The sequence below is a fragment of the Schistocerca americana genome, chromosome 2 (assembly GCF_021461395.2).
Source record: "Schistocerca americana isolate TAMUIC-IGC-003095 chromosome 2, iqSchAmer2.1, whole genome shotgun sequence".
NCBI lineage: Eukaryota > Metazoa > Arthropoda > Insecta > Orthoptera > Acrididae > Schistocerca > Schistocerca americana.
This window is the reverse complement of record NC_060120.1, coordinates 523,227,217-523,240,882: the sequence shown is the minus strand read 5'-3', so window position 1 is coordinate 523,240,882 and position 13,666 is coordinate 523,227,217. Positions and strand designations below refer to the sequence as shown.

Below are 13,666 nucleotides of genomic sequence, written 5' to 3'. Positions count from 1 at the left end.
GACGATGACACCCGAAGAGCGGAGGGTAGCAGCCCTCTCGGGCCTCGCGCAGGTACAGCTCCAAGATATGGCCCACCCCGCCACAGCTACTACGCGTCCATGCAGCGTGGATTGCTAGTAGTTTCAACTGGTCGGTGTGCCGCCGTAATCCATCACCAATAGATCGTCAAGGTTAGCCTACAATTTAAACAATCGTCATTGTCTCGGATTCTGAACATGGAGATAATGGCGACACGACAGCTTCCCATTTAGGCATCCGGGATCGCTTATTTATATGTCATTTTCCTACACTTCCAATGTATTTCCCACGGTGTGGACAAGTGGAGTGATGTTTAATAATTACAACATCAGCTTCCTCCAGTCCTCTTCAGTCCCTATACACAGGTCATTAGGCGCTCTTCTATCCGCAATGTATCGGTTTTTCACAGCACTTCAATTCCCTGTGCTACCCTGATTGCACCAATCTTGTATACAGTGCCTGCCGTGCCGTGCCTTCCCTCCTGCAAGTGGTGTCCTAAACCTGCGTCCCAGAATCATTTGGCAAATGTCAACGTCGCACGCGCCTGACATCCGATATGACAATCGATCCATTATCTACCACCTTCCAGCCATAGTTGCACTAAATTTGCAAAAATTCTCAAGAAACCACGCCTGCACATGGCGTGTTCGTGGCGTAGCAACATAAATCTACAGGCTATAATCGTATAATCGTGAGAGAAGTGCTTCTGATTCCTTAACTATTTCTGGACAATTTGTATGCGCGCTTGCATTGTTAGTTCCTTTTCAACCCTTGCATTGTTAGTTCCTTTTCAACAAGTTCCTTGGTGCATTTGAAAAGTTTCTCTTGCTGTTTAGCGACAACTAACGTTTCGGTATGGTGATGCAATGTGACACTTTGGAATAGACGCGTTTCCAGGGAAATGAGTCGGATAAAGGAACAAGTTGATGCTGACATGTTGTGTAGGGTCCAACGAAGTACGATCGAGTTAGTGGCGAAGTGTTTGCAAATGCAAGATAGTTGAACACCTCTCCTAAAGTGAAATTTGCTCGTATTTCCATGTACCGGTACTGTGAAGATAAGCCTGGACGGTAAATGTTTAGAATGGAATTATACTGTGTAACGTAATGTGAATTTGGTGTACCCTACCTATTGTGTTTTTTGTACCTCATTGGATACAGACGATGTTATTGTGTCTACTATTATTTTCAATTGGCTTTACTTGTGTCATGAACGAAACAAAGTAGTCATTTTAGCTGTAAGAAGTTTACGTTACATCTTATTGTTCAAGTAAAGACAGAATGATGTACGAGTACACAACATAGCACAATTGGAGGCGTCAACTAGATACTGTTTGATGCTTTAACTGAAAAGAATGTTTGGCGCAAACGCAATTTGAAACATCATTGAGTCTGAATCTTCGATCCCCACAGCATTTTCTAGTCTTACTGTGCTAACGGGACAGCTCCACCACAGCGCAGAATTAATGCTACACTACTGGGCATTAAAACTGCTACACCACGAAGATGACGCGCTACTGACGCGAAAATTTAACCTACAGGAAGAAGATGCTGTGATATGCAAATTAGCTTTTCAGAGAAATCACACAAAGTTGTCGCCTGTGGCGACACCTACTACGTGCTGACATGGGGAAAGTTTCCAACCGATTTCTCATACACAAACAGCAGTTGACCGGCGTTGCCTGGTGAAACGTTGTTGTGATGCCTCGTGTAATGCATACCATCACGTTTCCGATTTAGATAAAGATCGTATTGTAGCCTATCGCGATTGCGGTTTATCATATCGCGACATTGCTGCTCGTGTTGGTCGAGATCCAATGACTGTTAGCAGAATACGGAATCGGTGGATTCAGGATGGTAATACGGAACGCCGTGCTGGATCCCAACCTCCTCGTATCACTAGCAGTCGAGATGACAGCCATCTTATCCGCATGGCTGTAGCGGATCGTGCAGCCACGTCTAGATTCCTGAGTCAACAGATGGGGACGTTTGCAAGACAACAACCATCTGCACAAACTATTGGACGATGTTTGTAGCAGCTCGGAGACCATGGCTGCGGTTACCCTTGACGCTGCATCACAGAGAGGAGCGCCTGCGATGGTGTACTCAACACGAACCTGCTTTCACGAATGGCAAAATGGCATTTTTCGGATGAATCCAGGTCGCATCAGTGTTTGGCGACATCGCGGTGAACGCACATTGGAAGCGTGTATTCGTCATCGCCATACTGGCGTATCACCCGGCGTGATAGTATGGGGTGCCATTGATTACACGTCTCGGTCACCTTTTGTTCGATTTGATGGCACTTTGAACAGTGGACGTTACATTTCATATATGTTACGACCCGTGGCTCTACCCTTCATTCGATCCCTGCAAAACCCTACATTTCAGCAGGATAATGCAGGACCGCATGTTGCAGGTCCTGTACGGGCATTTCTGGATGCAGAAAATGTTCGACTGCTGCACTGGCCAGCACATTCTCCAGATCTCTTACCCATAGAAAACGTATGGTCAATGGTGGCCGAGCAACAGGCTCGTCACAATACGCCAGTCACTACTCTTGATGAACTGTGGCATCGTGTTGAAGCTGCATGGGCAGCTGTACCTGTACACGCCATCCAAGCTCTGTTTAACTCAATACCTAAGCGTATCGAAGCCGTTATTACGGCCAGAGGTGGTTGTTCTGGGTACTGATTTCTCAGGATCTATGCAACCAAATTGCGTGAAAATGTAATCACGTGTCAGTTCTAGTATAATATATTTGCCCAATGAATGCCCGTTTATCATCTGCATTTCTTCTTGATGTAGCAATTTTAATCGCCAGTAGTGTACTTGTTCTTAGCCACCCTCTGTGCAGTAAAAGCATTACCAGAGCCGCATTTTCTAAATCTCATTTCTGTAAACTTTGGAGTCGGACTGAGGATAGCTAGACACACGTTTGTCTTGAACTGGGACAAGGAATCACATCTTGACAGTGACGTGTGACAGTTTCTTCTTCGTCGTGTATGTTGTTGGCTACTCCTATCAAGCAACAGATGTGTTTTTTAGTCAATTTTGGGTTTACATTTAATGTTTTACTGAAAAGAATAAATTACGGTTAATGTATGGCTTACTTCATCTAACTGATAATGACTTCGTAACCTGTCTCGGTGTATCTTGCCGTTTATTGACATAAGACTATTTGATACCATTAATTTTACATCTTGCTTTTTTTCTTTGATGACTGACGGTGGAGTCCCATTTATGTACATAGCTATGAGACGACAGTGGAACGTGTCACCAAAACTGGATGCATTTCAACAAAGAGATTTAAACATAATGCTTATGATATCCCCATAAATTCTTATACTGGTAAATTCATGTGCCTCCACTTCAAGAATAATTGAATGAACTGTACCAAAACGTAATATATCAATACGGTCGCAGGTTCGAATCCTGCCTCGGGCATGGATGTGTGTGATGTCCTTAGGTTAGTTAGGTTTAAGTTGTTCTAAGTTCTAGGGGACTTATGACCACAGCAGTTGAGTCCCATAGTGCTCAGAGTCATTTAAATCGTAATATATCAAAATTAAAAAAAGCTTTTTCTGTAACCACCACCGAAGCGTAAATCAGTGGTTAATAATAGAGCATCTAACTTGCATACGTGTGAACAATATTAATGTAATAGATTAAACGTCTCATGAGATTGGACAGATTTTCTCTAGTTTCCTGTGGACCTTCACAAAATTGGGAGGCAAAATAAGAAACTAATTCAGGGTGATATATAAAATAAAAACTCATGAGTAGCAAGAGCAACATCGACGACGATCCATATTGTGTCCTGTTAAAAACTGTTCCGTAAGAAAAAATTACTGCTGTATGTGATAATATTGTAAATTACGCCGATACTCAGTGTTGAGGTACGCTTAAAGAAAAGCACCAACCAGTTCCGAATTCAACGATAATCTTATCCCCACATTCATATATCAGTGACAAATAATCAGATTTCCCTCTGAAACAAAATTTAAAACATAACTTGGTAATTTGAAAGAAAAAGAAGGAAAGGAAATCATTATCTGTAATGCTGAGAGTAGAACCACAATGACGACTGCTTTATTTATACGGTAAACAAATTCTGTTAATACATTGTGTTGTGGCGTAACAAGACAGCTACGCCACACTGAAGTAGCCGAAAGGCACGCGTAATCTCACGCAGGCTAGATAGAGGTCTGAAACAGGATACGTAATGAATGGTAGCAAGAAAAGTACGTAGCTGCTATTATAATTAACTTTTAATCCGTCATTGGTTTACAACGTTCTTGATGAGACATTTCATACGATAACGATCAAACTATGTAAGGCTAATGGCGCCTTGCTAGGTCGTAGCCATTGACTTAGCTGAAGGCTATTCTAACTGTCTCTCGGCAAATGAGAGAAAGGCTTCGTCAGTGTAGTCGCTAGCAAAGTCGTCGTACAACTGGGCGAGTGCTATTCCGTATCTCGAGACCTGCCTTGTGGTGGCGCTCGGTCTGCGATCACACAGTGGCGACACGCGGGTCCGACATGTACTAAATGGACCGCGGCCGATTTAAGCTACCACCTAGCAAGTGTGGTGTCTGGCGGTGACACCACAGATTGTATCTTGTTAGCGCGATTCACTATATTGTTCATCCCTCGTATACGATTCCGTTAATGCTACACATGCGTAATTTCAACTCTCTGTCGTTATTCGTTCCTATTCGCTGGTTATAAGATTATGTTAACGAAAATATAATCAGTTGTATTTCCCATTTTATTATTGTTTTTTGTTCCTTGCTTTGGCTTATCTACTTGACCCCCCCCCTCTATTACCAAGATCTTTTGTTTCACAAAACACCCCTGGGCTAATAAAAGCACTAAGTAATTTACAAGGGATAAATTAACAGTACTTTAATGAAAAAAACATGGAAAAACGTTACAACTGTTCCAGCATAAAGCATCATTCTACCTGCACAAATGCTACATTCAAGGAACGAAAGGAAATTCAGACAGCGGTCGTATTGTCCCTCAGTGCAAACACTTGACATAGATTTCGTTGTGCTGCAAATATAAAACTGAACTGAACTTCGCTGGATAAAACTTACTCAGTGGGAGAATGTCATATGGTTTAAAAATAACACTCTCGAAAATAAGGGAGATCCGTTTCGAGTTGCTTATGGAATCATAATGACTTTAGTGGTACTAGGCAGCTTAAAAGTGTATCTTTTCATTGAATAAATGCCGTTAATAACTAAAATTCAAAAGCCAGTGGCTATCAATCGAAAATCACTTCATCCAATGGAATTAACAGTTATTGTACGAAATGGTTTTTCACCTGATATTACGGGATGTACGAGGACGTGCTAAAAACTATTCGTAATAAATATTATGCCTCCGAATTCTGCATTGTGTTCCCAGTACAGGTCACAGTATTATATGTGGTGCATATTACTCTGTCGACTTTCAGGCTTCGATAACGCAATTGCAATCCTCTGCCGATCGACGGCTACGTTTGTAGCTTGTAACATGGCACTGTGTAACATAACTATGACAGAGCGCGAGAAACAGCTTGCTGTGTTCCTTCAAGAAACTGAAACCACGAATGCGAAGAGTTCTTCCAGACATGGAGCTACCTTTCCTTCATCATGACAACGGCAGGGCACACAAGAGCGCTGCGACATGTGTAACAACCCCACACGTTGTGTACGAGGTCACAGATCATCTTCCATACAGTCCCGACTTGGCCCCATCATCCCTTCATCTGGTCCCAAAACTCGAAGTAAACTTTCGATTATTTCAGTTGGATAGTGATGAAGAAGTTCATAACATCAAGGCTAGATTCTTCTACATCGTGGGTTCAAAAATGGTTCAAATGACACTAAGCACTATGGGACTTAACATCTGAGGTCATCAGTCCACTAGACTTAGAACTACTTAAACCTAACTAACCTAAAAACATCACACACATTCACGCCCAAGGCAGGATTCGAACCTGCGACCTTATCAGCAGCACGGTTCTGGACTGAAGCGATGAAGCAGTGCCAGTATAAGTAATGTTGCGGCCCCTTCAACAAAGTCAAACCTTCTACTCTGGCGGTATCAACAAACTGTTCCCTCGTTAGGATAAAGTTCTTTGTCACCACGGTGACTGTGATGAGAAATAAGCCATGAAGAATAAGGGTAAAGAAAGTCGTTGTCGTTGTGGTCTTCAGTCCAGAAACTGATTTGATGCAGCTCTCCATGTTACGCTATTCTGTGCTTGCCTCTCCGAATAACAAATGCAGCCTACATCCTTCAGTATGTGCTTAGTGCATTCATCTCTTGGTCCCCCTCTACGATTTTCACGCTCCACTCTTCCCCCAAATACTAAACTGGTGATACCTTTTGCCTCAGAACGTGTCCTGCCAGCCAGTTGCTTATTCTAGTCACGTTATGCCACAAAGTCCTCTTCCCCCCATTTCTGTTCGGTACCTCCTCATTAGTTAAGTGATCTACCTATCTAATCTTCATCATCTTTCTGTAGCACCACATTTCTAAAGGATATATTCTCTTCTTGTCTAAACTTGTTATCATCCACGTTTCACTTCCATTCATGGCTACACTCCATCCAAATACTTTCAAAAGGGACTTCATGACAAATGTATACTCGATGTTAACAAATTTCTCTATTTGAGAAACGCTTTCCTTGCCATAGCCAGTCTGCATTTTATATCCTCCCTACTTCAACAATCATCAGTTATTTTGCTTCCCAAATAGCAGAACTCATTTGCTACTTTAAGAGTCTCATTTCCTGATCTAATTCCCTCAGCATCACCTGATTTAATTCGACTGCATTCCATTATCCTTGTTTTGCTTTTGTTGATGTTCATGTAGAAAGCTATTAAAGTTTGCTTTATTTAAAAAGTTTTAAAAATTTCCACATATAAAGATTCGAAGGCATTACGTTTCAGCACGCCCCCTTGTTTTTAAGTTTCAGTCTATAGTGACTACTAACTGAGACGGTATACGTTTACTTTTATTACATCGATAATGTGAAACCGCATCTTGGCGTGATATTTCACGGTTTATCTTGCACAATACCTTGCAATAAAACCATACAAAACCGTGAAATATGACACCGATTCCTCTGGATTATGGATGTTTCACGTATTTTCTAGGGCAGGTATGGCCAAGCCGTGACGTCAGTCGTCGGTCATTGCTGTGGCCGCCGGTGTCCTCGTGGCAGTCAGCGTGTTAAGGTTGGAACTGGATATTGGGATTATAGGAGTGAATAATGGATGAAATGCATTGGATGTTATTAGCAATAAGCCAGTATTTGCCAGTATTTACGTGAAGCTATAGACAGAGAAATATCTTGTGCAGTGTAAATATAACACCTGACGTAAAGAAACTACAATTTTATTCCGTAGCATGCAGCTATTACAGAAACAACAGAAAGATAAAATAAGACAAACGCAATGTTTTTAAATACTAATCTTTGCAGTAATGAAATTTATTTTGCATGTCGTGCAGTAATCAGGAACTTCATAGAAGAGGATGAGTAGATTCCCCCGGTCATGTTTGAGTAAAAAGGCAAGTAATGACGCTCTTGCAGTTTATGGGCTTCTCTGGAAACATGAGATGTCTTCAGTCAGCAGGCCAGCCATTTAGTCTTCACTCACTCGCAGACGAGTCAGTCCCTTGAAGCTGAGCCATCAGACTTGCAATACTCCTAGTTCCTGGGGCAGTCTGACAGGTACGGTTTACACTGACTCTTTGGTTTCACCACGTAAACTGCAACGAAAGGAAATACGTTTTAATAATGGCAGGAATTATGAAAATAGCATAGCAATTTCAATTTACTGGTGATAAGACAACAGTAAGTCTTCGCTTTTTTACAGAGCGTGAATTTCACTATCAGCACTGTGACAAGATTGTGGTATGGTCGTATGTCAGTGAGAATGTGGTGTTCCGTCAGTATTTTTTTCTGTGCTACATTTTACCAAGACATGCTTAATAGGCGGTGAATGTTGTTACGAGTGCCGTAATAATATCGTAATCATCGTAACTGCTGACAAGCATGTTATGTTACCGCTTTCATATCCTTACTAGCACGACAGCAGACAGTTGGAAGACGGACCATGCGGGTAAACCTGACGTATGGCGCATTGCGAAAGTTTGAGGATGTCACTACAACCAAGTTCCTCTAGGAGGGTAATGCTCCTGGTGTGTGAAGCATTCAGTAAGCAACACATGTACCCCGTGACTTGTGAAATGGCGATAACCGCAGGGACCTCAGTTTCATTTACTGGGAACTGATCTGGCAAGGCTGCATGGAGCGGCCGCGCGGTTAGAGGCGCCATGTGACAGATTTCGTGGCCCCTCCCGCCGGAGGGTCGAGTCCTCCCTCGGGCATGGGTGTGTGTTATGTTCCTAGCATTAGTTATTTGAAGTAGTGTGTAAGTCTAGGCACCAATGACCTCAGGAGTTTAGGCCCTTTAGGAATTCACACACATTTGAACATTTGATCTGGCGATCCCTGAGTTTGTGGCTCTGAGTACTATGGGACTTAACATCTATGGTCATCAGTCCCCTAGAACTTAGAACTACTTAAACCTAACTAACCTAAGGGCAGCACACAACACCCAGCCATCACGAGGCAGAGAAAATCCCTGACCCCGACGGGAATCGAACCCGGGAACCCGGGCGTGGGAAGCGAGAACGCTACCGCACGACCACGAGATGCGGGCCCCTGAGTTTGTAAATTGGGAGTGGTGAGCACAGCGTGTCCCCAGTAACCGTGAGCGATCTGATGGAAAAGCGGCCCGGCACGAGACCACCCTAACATTGGAACGATCCAACGAGAAGCGGTGCCTTGCGATTACTCTGTCCTACGTATGGTGCTCAGCCGCCGTATTCCGCCGCCTGCACGGTTGCCCAGCCAGTTCAATGAACCAAAGAGATTTTAAATTAAAAACGCATACTGCAGAAACATCGTCGACGACAAACTTGTGAAAACAGAATTTCGCATTTGGAACAATATATTCGCAGAAAATTTCCCCTTTATACGGACAACTGAAGTGTCAAACCTTACTATTCAAAGAATATGCCCGAATATCACCTGCAACGTTTAATAATATCGTGGACGCTGTAAAACCTGTTCTGCAACTGAATTCCATTTGTATCCAGTTACCCATTTCTGTTGAAGAGCGCCGCTTGCGTCAGATCTAAATTACGTTCGCATTCCAGCTGGGGCTAACTAGTAACGAATTATATTCACATCAGAATCAAAGGCCGTATTGTTTCCGAGTCACAAAACGTATCTTCCAGAGGAAATAGCGCTTGTCCTGTAACAACTACCTTCGAATTTAGTGGTCAAATACGTGCGACTCTTGATCGGGCGCAACGTAACCTGTAAGGCGCACACTAAATATTTGGCCCGGAAATGCGAAACGGCTGTCGAAAGAACCAGAAAAGTGCTGAGGGCTTCTTGCGGAGGAATGCGCTCCATCCGTACCAATTCCTTCTTTCCCTCTTTCCCTCTTTGGATTTCTCTAAAGATAGTTTAGGTGATGTAATATTTTTCTCTCAGTTACGCAGTAGCACCATGTCAATGGGAAGATGGTACACGACTGCCAGATGCGTGATATCAGCGACATAACATCAAGGCTAGATTCTTCTACATTGTGGGTTCAAAAATGGTTCAAATGACTCTGAGCGCTATGGAACTTAACATCTGTGGTCGTCAGTCATCTAGAACTTAGAACTACTAAAACCTAACTAACCTAAAGACATCACACACATCCATGCCCGAGGCAGGATTCGAACCTGCGACCGTAGTGATCACGCGGTTCCAGACTGAGGCACCTAAAACCGCACGTCCACACCGGCCGCGTACATTGTGGGAAAATGGTGACCGCGTAGTTGTATGGTAGCACCTTGGGGCAATGGTAGCCACATAGAAGGGGAATAGTACCGCCTTGTGTCCTATGTGTGTCAGTTACGGACTGATGAATATTTAGAGACAGGGGACAGTTACACTATGTGAGAGACCACATATAATGATGAGACGAATGTGTACAAACGTAAGTGTGAGACGAGATCTGATGAACATAAAATGACGAGGCCGTACAGACGGTAGTTTCATGAGAAAGTTGTACAGTTTCTGTAAAAATCAATTACTTAACACATGTGTACATAATATTTATGATGTGAAATACAGAAGTTTTATCATATGAAATAAAGAAGTGTGTGTGTGTGTGTGTGTGTGTGTGTGTGTGTGTGTGTGTGTGCGCGTGCTGCTCATGTGATAATGTGTCCCTACATGGCAAGTCAAAACTCGATTCCTTCCATCGTTGACTCAACTAGTAACGGCAGGGTACACAACATTTTTACAGTAATACAAAATCAGTTTGATAATGTATCAGTGTTCTTTATAGGATAAGGTTCTCATGGTTTGGATCGTACACTTGAGGCCTTTAAATGGCTAAGATGGATACTCTCCTCGTCGACACGAAAATAACACCAATAAGTACAAAACATACAAAAAATTACGGAAGTCTGGGAACTTCCAAAGAAGGTCGATCTGCACTAAGCAAAATTGATCATTCAAGTAAAAATGTGGTGGAGTGATGAGGTGTAATGTCCGCCCCCGGTAGCTGAGTCGTGCCGGCACGGTAGCTCAGCTTGTTCGGTCAGAGAGGCGGTGGACCTCTGTATTAAAAAAAAAATTTAAAAAAATTGTCCTAATCATCATCATTTTATCCCCATCGACGCGGAAGTCACCGAAGTGGCGTCAAATCCAAAGACTTGCACCAGGCGAGCCGTCTACCCGACGGGAGGCCCTCGTAACGCGCCATTATTATATGAGGTATAATGAACAAAGACAAAAAAATGCAGATAAATTTACCAAGGGCAGTGATAACATTGCAAATGAGCTCTTTAAAATCAACATGATCACATCTCTCATCGTGTCAGTTTATGCACCGACTGATGCTATGTCCAGAGCTGATTCGATATCAGCATATATTAAACGCGATCTTTGGTATTTGTGTTAACCTGTTGTTCAATTTGATTCTGAAAATTATAATAACACCGAATGCTTACTGTACCTCTATAAATGGATGAGGAGCGCAAGATGACCAAATTATTACTGGCTTTGTAAGAGACCCAACGATATGAAAGGTGAGTCCTTTAACTTTTACCTGCTCTAGACGATTCTAAGTTTGCTACAGTTGGAAGGATTATTCACTCTCTACGATCTCTGTCGAAGTTAACTGATTTCAGCTCTGCGTGACCACAAGTTTAGTAGTCAACCATTATTGCACCTGGGACTAAGGGCGCTTCGGTAAGCACATCGTTAGCTTTCGTCGTGATACTTCATAAGGACATGCTGAACCACTTGACAGTATCTGTACAGCTAACCTGAAAGCCTCGACATTCGATTCATTTCCGTTAGTGACGACTGTACTGTCCGCCCCCGGTAGCTGAGTGGTCAGCGTGACAGAATGTCAATCCTACGAACCTGGGTTCGATTCCCGGCCGTGGTGTCGGAGGTTTTCTCCTCTCAGGGACTGGGTGTTGTGTTGTCCTACTCATCATCATTTCATCCCCATCGACGCGCAAGTCACCGAAGTGGCGTGAAGTCGAGAGACTTGCACGAGGCGAACAATCTGCCCGACGGGAGGCCCTGGCCACACAACATTTATTTATTTATTTATTTATTTATTTTTTCCACTTTACTTGTTGACTGACAGACTTCCGCCTGTTTCCGATAGCGCCCACGAAAGCCAATGAGCATATCCACCTTCACACTCATTATTACTACGTCATGAAAGTTAAAACGATGGTAAAGCTCCGTGAGTGCTCACATGTGTTTGTTTGCATCTGCTACTTGCTAATTCAGTAATACCTGTTCTACGACACCGTTAAAGAAACATTTTAGAATTATTTATTAAGGTATCTGGTATTCTTAAGACTGCTTGGGTGGTTAAATACACGAAACAACTTTGAAGGACGCGTACATTTGAGCTAAAGCATTCTGCTCAAGTTACTTCTAAGGTGAATCTGAAAGCCATTATCATATTACACGTAATAGTTACTTTCGTGCTGACCAACAAGCTGGAGACAAAATTTCTAACCAAATGGAAATCTCAACCAGTACTACGACTACGATAGTTCACATTCCTTCTACGTCCATATTTTGATCTGGCCTAAGTAACTTGCTATTACCACGTTCTGGTTTCAGCCTTCACTGGCTCCCAAACAAGATGTGAGACATGCTGCTATTTAGAAATTCCTCGAACTCGGGATGGTTTTATAATGCTTTCACTGTTGATTAGTAAAACTTTGTACCGTTGTCTGTAGGAAGCATATATTTTGGTTTGGTGGTACATTGGAGATGTCTGTCCCTAGGCTTCGTATGAGTGTGTGCATTAACTGGATGGCAAGATGACGTCTCCGACTAGGTAAAGTCAATGGGTCGGTAATCTTTGAACTTTTCTAATCTTGTACGCCTCTTTCTGTTTGTTCCTAAAGTGTTAATATCATTGTTTATATACATTAATTCCACTGACGGCCTTCCACAGGATACAACGGAAAGTGTGCCCCGCCTATTGCTTCACAGTATTTTACTGTCTATAGGTGTACGTACAATGCTGCCAACACATTCACTGTGAAAATTAACCACACGCTATGTATCACGACACTCGTGGTAACTTACGGCGAATGTTAAAATATCTCTTCGTAAAATATTGAAACTGTAGTCCACAGCGAATTTCATGTCACGTTACACAACGTAATCGTCATACAATAATTCGGATTTTAAACTTTCGAAGGTTAAAAAATGTATTTGATTTAAGGGGATCACAAATTATAGGAAATTGGAGATCAAAATGGGCAGAATATGGCTCAGAATAGTTGTGGTGGAGAATCACGAAGAGTAGCAATTTCGTAAAGCGAGAATCTTTCATTGAGCAGTGAGGTAGGAGTAACCACTTTTCCTTTATGATTTGAATTCACTCTTATTTTCACATTCACTGTGGAGCCCTTCGAGCAATATGATGCTAAGCAGTCTGATGTTATCTTGTTAATACTGCACAGAAAATAGTTTTATATAAAGCAACCTACCTTTCGGTAGCTGGTTGTAGCAAGAATACAGCTTCAGGGAATTAGCATACAAGTAGAACTTGTTGTCTGCTGCGACACAAATGGTATCATCGTCATCTTCCGTGTAGGACGACCTTCCCAGAAATCTATTCTCAGCCGTGATATTGCCGGTGCTTAGTTCCTCATTCAAGATGTTAGCGGTGGTAGACTCTCGAGGTTGCCCGTGGACCTCCGCCACTGCTACCAATGCTGCAAAAATCAATGAACATAATTACAGCTCTCTGTTCCCACTACTGGGCGTTAGTGTAACTCTACCAACTATTATTGCAATACTACTGTCTACTAACGTGACTCTACCAGCCGCTAGCGTGAAAATACTGAACTGTAGTGAAATCCTACTGACTCGTAGAACGACTCTGCCGCTTGGTAATATACCTCCACTGGATGGTGATGGTACTCTATTGTCTCGTAGTGTCCATCTATGATTCGTAGTGGCTACGACGTAAATGAAAACCAATGTAATTACATTCAGGGGAGTTGCAGAAAGAGGATACTGGATATTTGT

At 42.6% G+C, this 13,666-nt stretch overlaps 1 long non-coding RNA gene across 1 annotated transcript; it reads right to left on the bottom strand.

Moving 5' to 3' along the window:
* Positions 1-7,397: 7,397 nt before the first annotated feature.
* Positions 7,398-13,344, bottom strand: LOC124595007. Its single transcript, XR_006978171.1, has 2 exons — positions 13,123-13,344; positions 7,398-7,788 (listed from the first exon to the last, which is right to left on the bottom strand). It is a non-coding gene; the product is annotated as an uncharacterized LOC124595007 (long non-coding RNA).
* Between the last annotated feature and the right edge of the window lie 322 nt (positions 13,345-13,666).